This window comes from Saccopteryx leptura, chromosome 2 (assembly GCF_036850995.1).
Source record: "Saccopteryx leptura isolate mSacLep1 chromosome 2, mSacLep1_pri_phased_curated, whole genome shotgun sequence".
NCBI lineage: Eukaryota > Metazoa > Chordata > Mammalia > Chiroptera > Emballonuridae > Saccopteryx > Saccopteryx leptura.
The window spans coordinates 132,471,922-132,479,615 of record NC_089504.1 but is presented as its reverse complement, the minus strand read 5'-3'; the positions used below and the strand labels follow the sequence as shown (position 1 = coordinate 132,479,615).

At 46.6% G+C, this 7,694-nt stretch overlaps 1 non-coding gene across 1 annotated transcript; it reads right to left on the bottom strand.

Annotated features, from left to right (window-relative positions):
• Positions 1-6,658: 6,658 nt before the first annotated feature.
• LOC136396418 (U6 spliceosomal RNA) lies at positions 6,659-6,765 on the bottom strand. The gene has a single exon (XR_010749705.1). It is a non-coding gene; the product is annotated as a U6 spliceosomal RNA (small nuclear RNA).
• Positions 6,766-7,694: the final 929 nt, after the last annotated feature.

Sequence of the window (7,694 nt, the reverse complement as noted above, 5' to 3'; positions counted from 1 at the left end):
AACATGACGTGGTGAAATCCCACTGGCTGGTTGACGGTTGCTTTTTTCCAAATGGTTCCTGTGAAGCTTCTTTTGGCACGCTTGGTTGTGGGTGGTCCTAGCCAAAGGTCGCGGGTCTGAGTTTCCCAAGTGACCATCCCCCATTATCCACCAACCTTACATTCTGACCTTTTGTGTTAAATAGAAAAAGGGGCGCCGTTTATTCAGCTGGCTACTTCCTGCTGAATAGGGGCATCGTGGGGAGGGGGAGATCAGAAAGTGGTGGCTTGAGGAGTGTCAGGAGGAACATCTGTGTGGCATGACTGGAGAAACTTCACGGATGCTGTCCTATAAGGATTTTAAAAAAGAGGGGTAATAGGGGAATTTGTAGGGTCCAGCCTTTTGGTGAGCTGGAGATGGATGGAGTCCAGTGGTTCCGACTGCCAGTGGTCCTGTAAGGAGGAAAGCTTGAGGCAGAACTGCATGTCAGGAGTGGCATAAAAAGGGGAAAGGAAGGGGGTCCCATCCATTCCCATAACTGAGACCTGTGAGGGAACTAGAGGTCCAGAGTGTGATGGCAAAACAGAGAAGGCAGCCCCCATGTCCACAAGAAATAAGATGGACTTACCCACTTGTTGCAGCATACCCTGGGTTCTCCGAGTCCAGGCTGTGTCCTAGGAGTTCGAGCGGTGTGCCCACATGGCTGGATTGGCCTTCCCATTCGGGCGGCTTGTCCTCCACGTAGAGGCACTGAGGAAAAGCCTGTTGCCTGTTGTTGTGAGTCGGGGGCACAGAGAGAGAGATCAGCAGATGAAATCATCAAAGACTAGCAAAGGACCACCGCTCACTCAGGCAAAGGGCCCTGAATTTGCGCTGTGTCCTATTTTTATTCACAAGACTTCAAAAAGCTTGTTTACTGAGAAATTGGCATAACATCAAGTGTAACTTTTACTTTAAAGATACATGGAGTGCACCTGCAAGATAGCTTAGTAACAACATAATATCAGAAGGCATTAATTGCTATTGCTTCTATGGATCCCATAACATTCCTCTCCTTATCTTAAGGGATAACCTTGGAAAGTACAGAAATCTTATGAGAATGTTTTACTGAGAAAAGCCCAGCAACTGCCTTCAGTCACATAGACCTGTTTCAGTAACCTGCCTTCAAGTCAGAAAACAATTCTCTAGGCAAAACATTCTTTTCTTGTTGGCTGTGTTCCCATCCAAGGCCATGCAGTGGGTTATTCCACTACAGTTGCCCAAAGGGGCAATCACTCCGCCAGTGACTGGGCTGCTTGCAGTCAGGGCAGGGTTCAGTGGGCAGAGCCGCCAGCAGGGGTCCTGCCGGGACCAGTGGTCCTGCTTGCCACATTTAAAGCAGGCTGCTGGTGGCTCTGCTGGTCTCAGGGTTGCCACAAGAGTTTGGGGTTTGGAGCGTTACCTTCTGCTGCATGCAGGCCTGGTGAACAGCCTTGGCCTGTTTCTACTAGTTGGGACCGTTAAAAACTTTAAATGCCATGTTCACAGGTTCTGGATAGGGGTTTGGGGGATTGGGAATAAGAGGAGGGGGGGCTCGTGTGGAGCCCGGCACCCAGATCCCGCAGGAAACGCTGGAGCCAAAGGCAGGACAGGGCCAGAACTTCCTGCAAGAAAATTGGGGTTGGACGTCCTGAAAACCGGTATAAGAGCCAATGCCAGGCTGAGAATGGCCTGACAGAGGAGGGACTTAAGAACACAGTGAAGGGAGGGTCCCCTGGCCAGCAGGGGAGGAGAAAGAGATGGTAGTGGTGAATAAGAAACAGGTTTTTGAGAAGGGAGGGGAGGGGGCTCTCAGAGGGAAGAGACCTGAGCACAAAAGAGGTCCGCAGAGGGACCAGAGAAAAGTCCCAAGAGAGGGGTGCCCCCAGGATCAGACAGGAGGGAAAGAGAGTTGGGAGTCTGCGGAGAAAGAAAGATCAGGAGTGGAGGTTTTAGGTGAGGTTTCTCTGGCCAGAAAAAGGCCTGTGTGGTGGAATAGGCAGCACAGAGATTAAGGACGGGTGCACGAATAATTAGAAGCCGTGAATGTAAGAGATCTCCAATCAGTTCCCAGCTTTTTTGGCGATAGTTAAATTGGTGCGGGTGTTAATACTGAAAGTTGCTCCAGGAGGCTAATTCAGTGGGTTCTGTGGCCTGGCCACAGCGGAGAAGAAGAACGGTTTCTTCTTCTTTAGGGAGGGAAATTCCTGTGCCCTCATGGCTGCCCTCAGTCCTTGGAGTGGTCAGATTTGAGTATTAGCGTCCTAAAAACTCAAGGTCCAGCCACGGACGGAAAAGTAAAGTGGATGTGCTTGGGGAGGTCTCCATAAGCACATGCACTCGGACGGATGGAAAAGACTTCCCTGACGTAGCTACGGTTTCGGACAGGGAATCTCGGAGGAAAGAACTGAGAGGAAGGCAGAGGCAAGGAACTTACCGCACCGTGCGCCGAAGTGGGTGGAAGGTTGGAGATCCTGGTTCTTTCTCGGAGGGGATGAGAAAGAGGAGCGGTCCTTGCGGACTTCTACTTCTCCCGGGTTTTTGGCACCAAAATGTAAGGTATTTTTCCCCACCGAGAAGGAAGGAAGAGGGCTTGGAGCCACAAAGTGTGGAGTAACAAAAGGCTTTATTGAGTATAGCACATCTGCCCAGCTGGGTTCCCTGGCTCCGAGGTAAGATGGAGGCCAGGGAAGTTGCAAGGATTAAACCGTGTGGGAGATATTTAAAGGGGTCCCTCTAGGGAAGTCGAGCTAACATGACGTGGTGAAATCCCACTGGCTGGTTGACGGTTGCTTTTTTCCAAACGGTTCCTGTGAAGCTTCTTTAGGTGCGCTTGGTTGTGGGCGGTCCTAGCCAAAGGTCGCGGGTCTGAGTTTCCCAAGTGTTCATCCCCCATTATCCACCAACCTTACACTAACAGTTTGCTCTAGTCAGCTCTAGCACACAGTGAGTAGGGGAATCAGCGGGAAAGAATCACAACGGTTTCACGTAGGGAGACTCCCACAGACTTGAAGCAGGGAGCTTCAGGCACTGGAAGAGGCCAAGTACTTTCAACCAAATTAAACTGAGTAACATGAGATTGTTTCACCTCTAAGTTTCCTAACTGTGTATAATTTATGCACTGATATTCCCTTATATTGAGATACAGTACTATTGTACTAATTAGGTAGGAAAAAATAAATACTTAGTGTACTTGAGAAAGGCTGGCTCTGTGTCCTGGGAAGAGGAGGAGGGGGCAGGTAGGAGAGATTTCTGGAAAAGCAAAGGGAAAGATTATCCTGATAGTCACAGGCTCTAAGTAAATCTCCTACCATCTCCTGGCCAGAAGTTAAAGTCACAGGAAAGAAGATCCTCAGGGGCCTTCTGCTGTGGACTGCCTGGGTGCTTTTTAGGTATATGAAAAAATAAAAGTATAAATAGAAAAGATTTCTAGACTCCCTGATATGATCTACTTACTAGCTAAACAATGTAGATAATTGAAGAATGCGAGTAGTTCCTTTTCTTTTTTCTTCTTCTTCTTCTTCTTTTTTTTTTTTTTTGTATTTTTCTAAAGTGAGAAGCAGGGAGGCAGAGAGACAGACTCCCACATGCGCTCGACTGGGATCCACCTGGCATGTCCACTAGGGGGCGATGTTCTGCCCATCTGGGGTGTTGCTCCATTGCAACTGAATCCATTCTAGTGCCTGAGGCAGAGGCCACGGAACCATCCTCACTGCCTAGGCCAACTTGCTCCAATGGAGCCTTGACTGCAGGAGGTGAATTGAGAGAAAGAGAGAAAGGAGAGGGGGAAGGGTAGAGAAGCAGATGGGTGCTTCTCCTGTGTGCCCTGGCTGGGAATCAAACCCGGGACTTCCACATACCGGCCAATGCTCTACCACTGAGCCAACCAGCCAGAGCCCCTCTTTATTTTCTGCAAGAGAATTTTACTTGTTTGTCCTAAAGGGATGGGGGAGGGAAAATAATTACAGAAGAGATTAGAAAGAGCTTGAGGAGGAAGGCTTGGCTGCAGTATGTATGTAAAGCAAAAATATTAGGGAAACACAATCTACTCAGTTATTTCAGCCAGTCACTATGAGGAAAGGATTCAAAGTATTATATTTTTAGGGAATATAAAGCAGATTAGAACAAGTCAAATGATGTCTCAGTGATAATAAAATGTAAAATATTGGAGATGAAAGCCAATCTTCTCTGGTAATCTCCCAAATGGAACTAGCATTTTACATAAAGAGTCCTGAGGAAAGGGAAGAAGTCCAAAATACCCCTCCCCTCATGGGGGAGGAGAAGTGTGAAAGAATGTGTAAGAAAGTTATAAAGTCTGAATTTTTTTTTTTTTTGTATTTTTCTGAAGCTGGAAACAGGGAGGCAGTCAGACAAACTCCCACATGTGCCCGACCGGGATCCACCCGGCATGCCCACCAGGGGGCGATGCTCTGTAGTGGTAGAGCGTCGGCCTGGTGTGTGGGAGTCCCAGGTTCGATTCCTGGCCAGGGCACACAGGAGAAACACCCATCTGCTTCTCCACCCCTCCCCCTCTCCTTCCTGTCTCTCTCTTCCCCTCCCGCAGCCAGGGCTCCATTGGAGCAAGGATGGCACGGGTGCTGGGGATGGCTCCATGGCCTCTGCCTCAGGCGCTAGAATGGCTCTGGTTGCAGCAGAGCATCGCCCCGGATGGGCAGAGCATCGCCCTCTGGTGGGCATGCCGGGTGGATCCTGGTCGGGGGCATGTGGGAGTCTGACTGCCTCCCCGTTTCCAGCTTCAGAAAAATACAAAAAAGAAAAAATATATATTAAAAAAAAAATGAACAGTGAGAGAACGTTAAAAGATCTAAGGATTATTTTTTCCCCAAAAAGAAAATAAAATATTACTTAGAAGATTATGCCCCATCTTCTGCATTTACAAGGGGTAAAGGGAAGAAAAAACAAACTGCCTAGAAATACATAGCTTTTTAAAATCCTTGTTATACCCTGGCTGGATAGTTTGGTTGTTTACGGCAGTGTACTGATATGCAAAGGTTGAGGGTTCGATCAGTGGGGGGATTCAAATAATTTAACAACTGGTTCTCTGCCCTAATGACCATTTTAAGTATAAAAAAATGATATACCAAAAGGTAGTGTATTATTTCATGCATTTAATACTTAAATAAGAACAACGAAAGAGGTATACAAAACTAGATTATAAGAAAAAGTTTTAAAATATTAATGAAAAAATATTACCTGACAAAAAACAATGAAACTGTTATTTAAGATATTTCCAGCCTGACCAGGTGGTGGCGCTGTGGATAGAGTGTTGGACTGGGATGCGGAGGACCCAGGTTCGAGACCCTGAGGTTGCCAGCTTGAGCACGGGCTCATCTGGTTTGAGCAAGGCTCACCAGCTTGGATCCAAGGTCGCTGGCTTGAGCAAGGGGTTACTCTGTCTGCTGTAGCCCACCCCCACCCCCATCAAGGCACATATGAGAAAGCAATCAATGAACAACTAAGGTGCCACAACAAAGAATTGATGCTTCTCATCTCTCTCTGTTCCTGTCTGTCTGTCCCTCTCTCTGTCTTTCTCTGTCTCTGTCACACACACACACACACACACACACACACACACACAAAAGAAATGTAAATTTGTGATTTCCACATCGGGTGGCTGCCCAGGTGCCCACCTTAGAGAGAACCCTGAATACATGTGCCATTTTAACAACTGGTTTGCTGAACTCAACAAAAAAATTAGGTATCAGTTCTGCTGAACCGGTGTGAACCAGCTGAATCCCACCACTAGGTTTGATCCCTAGTCATGGCACATAAAGGAACAGATCAATGTTTCTGTCTCTGACTCTCTCCCTTTATCTCTCTAAAAATAAATTTAAAAAAATCAATCAATAAATTTTTTTTTAATGGAAGAAAATGTTTATCATAAAGAAGGTGGTTGGCCTGACCAGGCAGTGGCGCACTGGATAGAGCATCAGACTGGGATGCCAAAGACCCAGGTTCGAGACCCCAAGGTCGCCAGCTTGAGTGCGGGCTCATCTGGTTTGAGCAAAAAGCTCACCAGCTTGGACCCAAGGTCGCTGGCTCAAGCAAAGGGTTACTTGGTCTGCTGAAGGCCCGCAGTCAAGGCACATATGAGAAAGCAATCAATGAACAACTAAGGTGTCGCAATGCGCAATGAAAAACTAATAATTGATGCTTCTCATCTCTCTCCCTTTCTGTCTGTCTGTCCCTGTCTATCCCTCAATCTGACTCTCTCTCTGTCTCTGTAAATAATAATAATAATAATAATAATAATGAAGATGGTTGAACTTAACTGCAAGGGGTCCTTGCTATCTTGAAACTCAGACAAAACTTCTTTTTTCCCTGTTAAATTAGTAGAAGCCTTGCCTTAAGACAACAAATTCAACAAGTGATTTTTCTGGGACTTCCTTTTCCTATGAACAAGAGCCACTTCTAAGGAAGGGCCTAGAGGTAAAAGAGGCAACTGTCATTTTAGGCATTTACTCTGGGTTCTACCCAGAGGCTGATTTAACGGAGGGCGCAACTGGCGCACGCTCTGGGCCCCAACTTCTGAAGGGCCCCGCAAAACCCCAACTTTACACTTTTTTCTAATGACACCAAGTTTGGTTCCATATGTGCAATTTTAACATTATAGTACATAGCATTTTTTATTTTTTATTTTTTAAATATGGAACGCTTCATGAATTTGCGTGTCATCCTTGTGCAGGGGCCATGCTAATCTTCTCTGTATTGTTCCAATTTTAGTATATGTGCTGCCGAAGCGAGCACGCATTTTTTATTTATTTAAAAATATGGTTAACATGTATTTTTATTTTTCCGGTCTCTTTTTTTTTTTTTTTTCCTGAAGCTGGAAACAGGGAGGCAGTCAGACAGACTCCCGCATGCACCCGACCGGGATCCACCCGGCACGCCCACCAGGGGGCGATGCTCTGCCCATCCGGGGCGACGCTCTGTTGCGACCAGAGCCACTCTAGTGCCTGAGGCAGAGGCCACAGAGCCATCCCCAGCGCCCGGGCCATCTTTGCTCCAATGGAGCCTTGGCTGCAGGAGGGGAAGAGAGAGACTGAGAGGAAGGAGAGGGGGAGGGGTGGAGAAGCAGATGGGTGTTTCTCCTGTGTGCCCTGGCCGGGAATCGAACCCGGGACTTCCGCACGCCAGGCTGACGCTCTACCACTGAGCCAACCGGCCAGGGCCCGGTCTCTTTTTTTTAAGGGGCCCAATATTTTCTTCTGCACCTGGAGCCTCAACCGATCTTAATCTGCCTCTGGTTCTACCTCTTGGGGTTTAGGGTAATTATTTCAAGTCTCAGAACCTTATTTCCCACAGTACCATAAAAAATACCTTGTTAAAAAACGTTTTTGAAAACTCCTCCAGACCCTATTGCAGTAGAAAATATTTTGTTACAAATCGCTATATGAGCACAAGATATCCCTATACTATTATTTGTAACATGTAATTTGTAACTAAACACAAATTTTTCAGTATGACTGGTATCCCAGATAGCATAAAAAGCAGAAGTTAGACTGAAAAAATCTAAAGTTGTTTTATCTGAATTGTTTTCTGTTTACTAATGCTTTGTGAACATGCTATATAACAGCAATTTCAAGTTCAAACTACCTCAAGCTAGAGGAGGTAAGCAACACTTCTTTCCTTAAAACAAAAGTCCCATCTGTGAGTATTTATGTGATATACTTGTG